This window comes from Cebus imitator, unplaced genomic scaffold, assembly GCF_001604975.1.
Source record: "Cebus imitator isolate Cc_AM_T3 unplaced genomic scaffold, Cebus_imitator-1.0 Scaffold18, whole genome shotgun sequence".
Classification (NCBI taxonomy): Eukaryota; Metazoa; Chordata; class Mammalia; order Primates; family Cebidae; genus Cebus; species Cebus imitator.
The window spans coordinates 9,555,302-9,563,833 of NW_016107333.1; the positions used below are offsets into that span (position 1 = coordinate 9,555,302).

The 8,532-nt window shown below is 46.7% G+C and overlaps 1 long non-coding RNA gene across 1 annotated transcript in view; it reads left to right on the top strand.

Moving 5' to 3' along the window:
• Positions 1-2,302: 2,302 nt before the first annotated feature.
• LOC119468888 overlaps positions 2,303-8,532 on the top strand; it is a 9,034-nt gene continuing 2,804 nt past the window's right edge. Inside the window, exon 1 of the long non-coding RNA XR_005197683.1 lies at positions 2,303-3,427. This is a non-coding gene — a long non-coding RNA (uncharacterized LOC119468888). The remainder of the gene's footprint in view (positions 3,428-8,532) is intronic.

The window sequence follows — 8,532 nt, forward strand, 5'->3', positions numbered from 1 at the left end:
TAGAGACGGGGTTTCACCATGTTGACCAGGATGGTCTCGATCTCTTGACCTCGTGATCCACCCGCCTCGGCCTCCCAAAGTGCTGGGATTACAGGCTTGAGCCACCGCGCCCGGCCTCTTTTGTTATTTTTTTAAGAGCAATACCTGAAGAGGCCACTTTCTGAAAATAGAAACTCTTGCCTGGGCTCGGTGGCTCACACCTGTAATCCCAGCACTCTGGGAGGCCGAGGTGGGTGGATCACGAGGTCAGGAGTTTGGGACTGGCCTGACCAACATAGTGAAATCCCCTTTCTGCTAAAAATACAAAAATTAGCCTGGTGTGGTGGCGTGTGCCTGTAATCCCAGCTACTCCAGAGGCTGAGGCAAGAGAATTGCTTGAGCCTGGGAGGCGGAAGTTGCAGTGACCCGAGATCATGCCACTGCACTGCAGCCTGGGTGACAGAACAAGACTCTGTCTCAGAAAAAAAAAAAAAATAGGAGCTCTTAAATGTCAAGCCAAGGCATTATCCTTTGGATAGTAGGGAGGGTTATCAGGCATGACTCAGAGGTGGGATGATTTCACAGGACATGTCTGGAGGAGTGTCTACAGTTACAGACCCCTAGTGGCTTCCGTTTGAACCTTATCTGTCCATCTAGGCTGCAGCTCTTCTAGGAAGCCCTCCATGATTGCCCCAGCCCACAACAATCTCTGCCACCTCCCAAGTACAGCCTAAAACCCGCATCTGGGCACCAGCGCCTATCTAGGCTGCACCCTCTGGGTGCCTGTTTTGTGCCAAATGCCTGTCTCCAATGCTCCCAGGAGGATCGGGATGAGCCCGTAAGCATCCTGGTGATTCTAGGAGGAGGAGCCCCATGTAGCTTGCCTGACTCATGCCCGCTGATTTGCAGGCTGTGTTGGTTCCTGCAGCCCAAATTTGGGCCCAGCTGCATCCTATATTCCCTTAGGGCCCAGGCAATGGTTCTTTTCTAAAATGGGCTCTTACCTGTTCTTTCTGTGGCATGGCTGTTGGCTTGCTTCCTTCACACTGCCCCAACTGTATGTCCTACCTGCCCCGGGGACACGAGGCTCCTCCTCAGAGCCTACTCCTACCTTGCTCACCCATTCATGCCCTGAGTCATTGATTTATCCACACATCTTAGCACCAACTATAATAAGCATGAGATGACTGTTCTGGTCCCTGCCCTCAGTGAACTCCAGGGTCCAATGGTGCAGTTGAAGAACGCTGATAATAACCACCAATGTTTATTAAGCACCTACCATGTGCCAGGGCTTTCTATGGGTACAGCAGGCAGAGTGTGGCTCTCTAAACCTGAGTCGGACCATGTCCTGCTCCAAACCCAGTGTCTGCAATATACAGAGGAAAAGCCAACATGCTCTGCCCAGCCTGCAAGACACACATGGTCTGACCTGCAGTCACCTCTCCAACTTCATCTCATATGCTTCTCCACCTCCGGACCGCTTTGCAACTCCACCAGCCCCCTTTTTTTTCCTTTTTGAGACAGTGTCTTACTCTGTTACCCAAGCTGCAATGCAGTGGTGGTGTGATCAAAGTTCACTGCAGCCTCAACCTACCACCTCAGGTGATCCTCCCACCTCAGCCTCCTGAGTAGCTGGGACTACAGGTGTGTGCAACCATGCCCAGCTAATTTTTGTATTTTTTATAGAGATGGGGTTTCACCATGTTGCCCAGGTTGGTCTTGAACTCCTGGGCCCAAGCGATCTGCCCACCTTGGCCTCCCAAAGTGCTAGGATTTCAGGTGTGAGCCATCATGCCCAGCCTACACCAGCCTCTTGCTAGTCTTCAATCCTGGCTGAAGACCTTGCTTCCTCTTCTCTGCCTAGACGCTGCTTCTCCAGGTGTTTACATGGCCGGCTCCTGCCTTCATTAAGGTTTATCAGCTCAAATATTAGTTACACCTCTTCAAGGGAAGCCTTCCCCGACCACCCTTTCTAAAAATCACCCTGTCACTCTCTGTCCCCTTTCTGTTATAGCACTTACAACCACCTAATATCATATTGTATATTCATTTTATTTATCTGCCTTTTTCTCTACACTCTTGGGGATTTTTTATTGTTTTAGACGGAATCTGGATCTGTTGCCCAGGCTGAAGTGCATTGGCACAATCTTGGCTCACTGCAACCTCTTCCTCCTGGGTTTAAGCGATTCTCATGCCTCAGCCTCTCATGTAGCTGGGATTACAGGCATGCACCATCACACCTGGCTAATTTTTAGTAGAGATGGGGTTTCACCATGTTGGCCAGGCTGGTCTCGAACTCCTGACCTCAGTTGATCCACCTGTCTTGGCCTCCCAAAGTGCTGGGATTACAGGTGTGAGCCACGGCACCCAGCGGGACTTTATTTATTGCTAAATGCCCCTTACCTCCTGGCACAGGTAGTTCTTTGTGAAATGAGCGAATGCATACATCACATCTTTAAGGTTCAGGAGGGTCTTCGAGGGGACAGCACATGTGAAGGCATGGATGCCTGCTGAAGGCCCTTCCAGGGCTTGTATCTCTAGGGATATGAACTCTCTACTGCCCAGGGCAGTACTGCCCTTTTCCAGACAGTCTTGAAATTGAGGCAATAAATGTCCCCACGCCTATACCTGAGCATTATTACACAGACATGGCCATGTGGCCTACACATGCTCCAAGCATGGAGGAAGAAGGCCAGGGCATGGAGGGAGCTTCCTGCTCTGGCGTGGAGAGCGAACACAAGCCTTGGATCCCAGAGTTCCGCTCCCCTCCGCTGCAGGTGCCTGCCCTGTTCTGTTCTGTTGGCCTGGGAAGGAACTTTGGACAGGCTCTTTTCAATCTGAGAAGAATCTGTCCCGAAACTATGGCAATTACTTGTAATCTGCAACTGCCTTGATTACAGCTTGGGGGACTTTGATATTTTCCTCCAAGGACACCATTTCAGCACAAAAATTCAAGGAAGTCCCCGGCGCTTGCTTGCTCTCGCCCAGCAGGAGAACTGAATATTGACTGGAGATGGTGAACTTTGAGGCCTGCACCCACAGGCCCCACCATCAAAGCTGACTCAGGATCTCAGGGCACCCGCAGGAAGGCTGCTAGGCCTGTGCGGGGCTGCTTTTGCCACTTCCCCCCACGTGGCCTTGGGCACATCTTTTCACAGCTACCAGCCCTTTTCTCATCCAAAGGAGAAAGTCAGAACTGCTTAGCAGGAGGTAACAGTACCTTCAAGGTGCTCCCCTCCACATGTACCTCCAGCCCTCCAGGTGGCCAGCTCAGTGACAATGCTTTTGGTGGCATCTAGCTGAACCGCTAGTTTTTTTTTTTTTTTTTCTTATATGAATAGTCAGAGGGGAGAGAGGCATTGGGGCTATTTGATTCATCAGCTCAGTGATGCCTTCCAGGCTCGGGCCTTCTCTGATCTGCCATCCTTCTTGTTAGTTCCATCTTCAGGTTGATGCCAAGATGGTGGCAGTAGCCCCAAGTGTCCACACTGGAGTATGGCAACTCCAGAGAAGGTAGACTGTGTCTTACCGGGACTCCCCTTAAAATGGAGGAAGCCTGGGCCAGGCAAGGTGGCTCACGCCTGTGGTCCCAGCACTTTGGGAGGATGAGGCAGGCGGATTGCCTGAGATCAGGAGTTCAAGACCAGTCTGGCCAGTATGGTGAAACCCCATCTCTACTAAAAAAAAAATTAAAAATTAGCCAGGTGTGGTGGTGGGTGCCTGTAATCCTAGCTGTTTGGGAGGTTGAGGCGGGAGGGTCACTTAAACCCGGGAGGTGGAGGTTGCAGTGAGTTAAGATTGTGCCACTGCACTCCAGCCTGGGCGACAAACTGAAACTTCATCTCAAAAAAAAAAAAAAAAAAAAAAAAAATGGAGGAGGCCTTTCCCAGAAATCCCTGTAGACTTTCCTGGTCCTGTACCTTACTGTCTAGAACTAGGTCATGTGCCCAGTCTTGAATCAGGTATTGCCAAGGGGGAGCAGAGTAGTGGTAGACCAGGCATCCACGGAGAATGGACTCACCTTAAAGGGTGTCCATTATGTCTGCTCATAATGTCCAATGCCTAGAGGCAAGCTAAGACCACTGTCTCTAGGTGTTCACAGCTACAATTTGGCTTTTCTATGAGACCCCCCCAAATGTCACTTTCACCCTATGATGGCCCTCAGGATTAGACGGTGCTGATCTGGGCTAGCACAGGTCCAATTGCAAGGGTTCTGGACCTAGAAAGTTCCTTAAATTGAGCTAAGTCACTGCCCAACTAAGATTCCCAGGAGGCAGGCCCTTTAGACTCTCCTTTGGTGAGTGAGGAGGGATTGGGTACCTATTGTGTGAGTGGCTTTTTTACTTCAAAGAACTTGGCTGGTGTGGTGTCTCACACCTGTAATCCCAGCACTTTCGGAGGCCATGGTGGGCAGATTGCTTGAGTCTAGGAGTTTGAGACCAGCCTGGGCAACACTGTGAAACCCTGTCTCTACAAAAAACATATAAAAATTAGCTGGATGTGGTCATGGACACCTACAGTCCCAGCTACTCGGAGGTTGAGGTGGGAAGATCACTTGAACCTGGGAGGTGGTTGGAGTGAGCTGAAATTGCGCCACTGCACTCCAACCTGGGTGACAGAGCAAGACCCTGTCTTAAACAAACAAAAAACCCTCATACAGTGCTTTGCAGAGGCCCTGTGATCTTACAGGTAGAAAAGGCAATGCAGGCCGAGCATGGTGGCTCATGCCTGTAATCTCAGCACTTTGGGAGTCTGAGGTGGGTGGATGACCTGAAGTCAGGAGTTCGAGACCAGCCTGGCCAACTTGGTGAAACCCTGTCTCTACTGAAAAATAAAAAAAAAAATTAGCTGGGCGTGGTGGCAGGCATGTGTAATCCCAGCTACTCAGAAGGCTGAGGCAGGAGGATCGCTTGAACCCAGGAGGCAGAGGTTTCAATGAGCTGAGATGATGCCATTGCACTCCAGCCTGGGTGACAAGAGCAAATCTCTGTCTAAAAAACAATAAAAGGAAGTGCAGAGACTACTTCTGTTTCTAGGCAAGGTGGAGTAACAGGGATCAGATATATCTCCCCACCGAAAACAAAAGTAAAACTAGACAAAATACACGAATTAGTGGTTTTCAAGCCTCTGGGTGTTGAATGATAAGGACAGAGATTACAGACAGATGGGAAACAAAGGTGAGCCCTGTGATTGTCCCCAGCCTTGAGAGAGTTTTCAGGCTGCAACATAGGGAGGGGGACGAAAAGTGGAGCCAGGGAACACCATGAGTTGAGGAGGCGGAGCTAAATGTCAGGGCAAAGTAACTAAAGTGTATAGGACAGAATGCCAGAGGGGAGAGAGCTGTCTAGAGAGAAATCCCTGGAGAGCTGCCGAGGCACCCCAGAAACCCAGCAGGATACTGATGAGCACGTGTGTGTGAGGGAAGGACCCAAGGCCAAGGAAAGGCCCATCAGGAAGGACTTGGGGAACAGTGCTCGCTGCTTACTGGATGGGGACTGTGTCTGTTCCCACCAGCCACAGTATTATGCCAAGTATCGTGGGTTGTTACGGAGAGGAGTCAGGAGGTCTTGCCTCACTAATGGCAAATAATTAGCTTTAGAATGAGCACCGGTTGGATTTGCCTAAAAAAATCTTGTGTGAGCAAGACTCAAAAGGATTAAACCGTTTCCAAGTAACTCAAATGTCCCAGAAGAAAGCCCAAGAGGATTTACAGGTTACTAATACATCCAGCACTCAACAAGCTGAAACCCACAATGTCTGGCACCCGATCAAAGATGATCACTCCTGCAAAGCAGCAAGTAATGCAATCCATAAGGTGGGAGTAAGCAAAACCAACCCACAACTGAAACCGATGATGGAACACGCAGATAAGTACCTTACAAGTTATTCTAATTTTATTCCACATGTTCAACAAATTAAATAGGTCCTCATACATATGGTCAAAAGATTTCTGACAGGGGTGCCAAAACCATTCAATGGAAAAAGGATTGTCTTTTTAACAAATGGTGTTGGGAGAACTGAATATCCATATGGAAAAGAATGAATTTGGACCACATACCACATACAATCATGAACTCAAAATGGATCAAAAACATAAATGTGAGAGCTAAAACTATAATATTCTTAGCAGAAGACATAGCGGAAACGTTTCATAACAGTGGATTTGGTGATTATCCTTTTTTTTTTTTTTGAGACAGAGTCTTGTTCTGTCACCCAGACTAGAGTGCAATGGCCTCATCTCGGCTCACTACAATCTCTGCCTCCTCGGTTCAAGTGATTCTTCTGCCTCAGCCTCCTGAGTAACTGGGATTACTGGCGCCTGCCACCATGCCTGGCTAATTTTTTTGTATTTTTAGTAGAGATGGGGTTTCACCATGTTGGTCAGGCTGGTCTCGAACTCTTGACCTCATGATCCACCTACCCTAGCCTCCCAAAGTGCTGGGATTATAGGCATGAGCCACCGCACCCGGCTGGTGATGATCTTTTGGATATGACACCAACAGCACAGGAAACAAAAGAAAAACTAGATAAATTGGAATTCATCAAAATTAGAATTTTGGCTGGGCTCAGTGGCCTATGTCTACAGTTGCAGCTACTTGGGAGGCTGAGGTGGGAGGTTCATGTGAGCTCAGGAGTTTGAGGCTGCAATGTGCAATCACTGCATCTGTGAATAGCCACTGTACTCCAGTCTGGGCAACATAGCAAGACCCTGTCTCTAAATACATTAATTAAATTAAACTTTCGTTCATAACAGGACACGATCAAGAAAGTAAAAAGGCAACCCACAGAATGGGAGAAAATATCTGCAAATCAGATACCTGATATGGTTTAATATACACAATATACAAATAACTTCTATAGTGCAACAAGAAAACAACTCAATTAAAAGAATGGGCAAACAACTTGATTAGACATTTATTCAAAGAAGATATACAAACAGTCAATAAGCACATGAAAAGATGCTCAACAGGCCAGGCACAGTGGCTCATGTCTGTAATCCCAGCACTTTGGGAGTCCAAGGCACGTGGATCAAAAGGCTAGGAGTTTGAGAACAGCCTGACCAACATAGTGAAACCCTGTCTCTACCAAAAAAAATACAAAAAATTAGCTGGGTGTGGTTTCGGGCGCCTGTAGTCCCAGCTACTCGGGAGGCTGAAGGAAGAGAATCGCTTGAACCTGGGAAGTGGAGGTTGCAGTGAGCCAAGATGGCACCACTGCACTCCAGCCTGGGTGACAGTTTGAGACTCTGTCTCAAAAAAAAAAAAAAAAAAAAAAAAAAGAAAGCTGAGACTTGGAACTGCTAAATTATTGGTTTATTTTTTACATCAGGTCACTTAAATGAAAAGTGATTACAATATCTTCCTATATTACTATCTACTTTAAAGCATCAGATATTAAGGATGCTAGCTTGCATCTCAGTGTTAAATCTTCTCTGATAGATTTAAGTATGTAAATCATGAAAATTCTACTTATAACTATAGAAGTGAATTGTGGACGTAAAATGGTTATACCATTTGGATAATGGCATTAGGCAGCATTTGTATAATAACTAATGGCAAAAATTCATGGCTAGTGATGTATAAAATATTCCCTTTATTAATGTTGTAGAAGGGGGACTACAACAAGGAACTAACAATTTGTAGGACAGCATCATGTATTATTTTGATTTTAGTATTTCCTGTCTAGGTTTATTTGCATCTTAGAAGAGTGTAATGGCATTGTTTGACGAAGCCTAATTATGCTGGACTGTTTTGACCTGGTTTAACTGTTCTGATAGGTTAACTGTGGATGTTGGGGATGAGAACTGAATAATATTTGCCTGGAGTGACATTACATTCTAGAATTTCCACTTTGGAGAATACTCAGTTCTAACTTGTGATTTCTAGTAGAACAAACTATCTTTCTAGCCTAGAAATGACCTGGAAGCAGAGGAATCCCAGTGCCTTTAAAAATTATGTGGTTTTCTTTTAAGAAGCTCCTAATTGTTTCTGGAGAGAATTTATGGGTACAGCATCTATTATTTGCACATAAAACCATTAAAAAAATCTAAAAACCATATACCTACCATATGATACAGCCATTTGACTTCTTCACTTGCTCATAGCAACTTTATTTATAATAGCCCAAACTGAAACAACTCAAATGTCCATCAACAGATGAGTGGATAAACAAATTCCATACAATGAAATAAAAAAGAAATGGACCATAGTTACATATAAGAACATAGTTACACATAAGCCTGCTAAAAAGCAGGCTGAATGAAAAAGTCAGACAGGTTGGGCATGGTGGGTCACGCCTGTAACTCCAGCACTTTGGGAGGCCGAGGCGGGCGGATCACCTGAGGTCAGGAGTTCAAGACCAGCCTGGCCAACATGGTGAAACCCCGTCTCAACTAAAAATACAAAAATTAGCTGGGTGTGGTGGTGCACATCTGTAATCCCAGGTGCTCAGGAAGCTGAGGCAGGATAATTGTTTGAATCTGGGAGGTGGAGGCTGCAGTGAGCCAAGATTGTGCCATTGTATTCCAGCCTGGGTAGCAGAGTAAGATTCCAA